Source organism: Mustelus asterias, chromosome 15 (assembly GCF_964213995.1).
Source record: "Mustelus asterias chromosome 15, sMusAst1.hap1.1, whole genome shotgun sequence".
NCBI lineage: Eukaryota > Metazoa > Chordata > Chondrichthyes > Carcharhiniformes > Triakidae > Mustelus > Mustelus asterias.
This window is the reverse complement of record NC_135815.1, coordinates 30,904,766-30,907,379: the sequence shown is the minus strand read 5'-3', so window position 1 is coordinate 30,907,379 and position 2,614 is coordinate 30,904,766.

Below are 2,614 nucleotides of genomic sequence, written 5' to 3'. Positions count from 1 at the left end.
TTTCCTCCCACAGTCCAAAGGTGTGCGGGTTAAGTTGATTGGTCATGCTAAATTACTCCTTAAGTGTCAGGGAGATTAGTAGGGTAAATACATGAGGTTATGGGGATAGGGTCTGGATGGGGTTGTTGTCGGTGCAGGCTCAATGGGCCGAATGGCCTCTTTCTGCACTGTAGGGATTCTATGATCTTGAAACCAAAAGACTGTGGTGTATTGGGGGCACCCTCCCTAAGATATCACTCTCTCCTTCCTTCTGTGCCACCTGCTTTCCAAATTCCAGCCCCCCTCCCAGCTCCATGAACTCCAAAACCTCCCTGTCCTAAAGTCCTGGGACTTGACTTTCTAACCAGCCATCTTCCTTCCTACCGTTCCTTTACACAGTGCCGGCAGTGCCGATTACTGAGCTCTGGCTCTGTTGGGTCAGCTGGAGCTGCCAGCCAATCGGATTGGCCAGCAGCTCCTGAGAGTGGGACCTCCTCTCACTGAGGGGTGGAAGCCCCACCCTCAACCATTAAGAGTTGTGGCTGTGGGTGTGACTTCTTTTGGGTGTCAGCTTCCGGCCAATTTTTCTTCTGGGGGACAAGCAGATACAGACAATGATTCCTTCCATTTATCCATTAAGTCAACAGCAGACACTGGAAAGTATTTCCACTGCCTCACCTGTATTGGTATTTCATCATTATTGCTTTTACAAGGACTGTATTTCTTTCCTCAGTTTCCAAGTAGGCACAACAATCTTTCTCTCTTTCACTCCCAGATATTCGGGCTCATTAATACTCAGTCCTTAACTTCATAACAGCCCTTCTGAATTATTCACTTCTTCCCCCAAATGGATTGTCCTGCTGCTTGTATAAGTTGGTTGAGACATTAAACTGAGGACCAAGGGTTGATTCCCGGCTTGGGTCACTGTCTCTGTGGAGTTTGCATGTTCTCCCTGTGTCTGTGTGGGTTTCCTCCGGGTGCTCCGGTTTCCTCCCACACTCCAAAGATGTGCGGGTTAGATGGATTGGCCATGCTCAATTGCCCCTTAGTGTCAGGGGGACTAGCTAGGGTAAATGCATGGGGTTACGGGGATAGGGCCTGGGTGGGATTGTGGTCGGTGCAGACTTGATGGGCCAAATGGCCTCCTTTGCAATATAGGATTCTATGATTCTATTTTGGGACTTGCTGTGCACCAATTGGCTGCTCTATTTGCTTACATAGCAAGAGTGACCATACTTCAAACAAGCACTTTGAGAAACCCTTCAGGTATGAAAGAAGCCATGTATTTTTTCTATTTTAAAAATTATACATATGTGAGCATTATATATACAAAAAACTTACTGCTGTTATGTTTATGTCACACTGCCATGACAACCTATTCCATTCTAAATCATTACATGCATCTTTGTAATGGAAACTGCCTATTTAAATGGCATGCTATAAGTAGATTCTCCTGACAGTCGTGGCACAGAATTGTCCCAAGTATGTGGTCTGTTCCCAAAATTCTGACATGTTTTGCTATGTAAATCTAAATACTATAAAAACAAATGATTTATAAAAATGACAGACTTTAACGTGAACATCTGCATTTGCTGTCCAGCTACCGACACAGTGGCACAGCGGTTAACACTGCCGCCTCACAGTGCCAGAGACCTGGGTTCGATTCCCGCCTTGGGTCACTGTCTGTGTGGAGTCTGCATGTTCTCCCCGTGTCTGCGTGGGTTTCCTCCGAGTGCTTCAGTTTCCTCCCACAGTCTGAAAGGTATGCTGTTTAGGTGCACTGGCCATGTAAATTCTTTCTCAGTGTACCCGAACAGGCGCCTGAGTGTGGCGACTAGGGGATTTTCACTGTAACTTCATTGCAGTGTTAACGTAAGTCCAATTGTGACACTAATAAATAAACTAAAAAGAAACTGGCGTGCTCAGAGAGCAGCGAGTCAGTGCAAGGTGCTGTCACATGGGGCCATTGAGTTGATTAGTATCTAAAGGAAAGTGAGGTAGTTGAATGGGGGAGAAAGGAATAGAAAGATATGTTGATAGGCTGAAATGAAGCAATGTGAGATGTAACCTCCTCTCCTAGGTACTCTATGAACGGTATACTTTGTATTGCATGCAAGAAACAATACTTTTCACCACATACCAACACATGTGACAATAATAAATTAAACCAAATCAAATGAATCCAAAACTAGGAGCCATAAACATGATGGTCAACCATAAACCCAGCAAAAAAGGTGGTGCGGTGGCACTGTGGTTAGCATTGCTGCCTCACAGAGCCAAGGATCTGGATTCGCTTCTGGTTTGGGTCACCGTCTGTGCGGAGTGTACACGTTCTCCCTGTGTCTGCATGTTCTCCCCATGTCTGCATGGGTTTCCTCCAGGTGCTCCGGTTTCCTCTCACAGTCAGAAAGACGTGCTGGTTAGGTGCATTGGCCATGCTAAATTCTCCCTCAGTGTACCCGAACAGGTGCCAGAGTGTGGCAACTGGGGGGTTTTCCCAGTAACTCCATTGCAGTGTTAATGTAAGCCTACCTGTGACACTTAAAAAATAACCTCCCCTTCACTCCAAACCCACATCAGCTGAAATCGTGTCTTCCCATTTGCAAGGAAGATCAAGTATTGTCATTAAGATGCG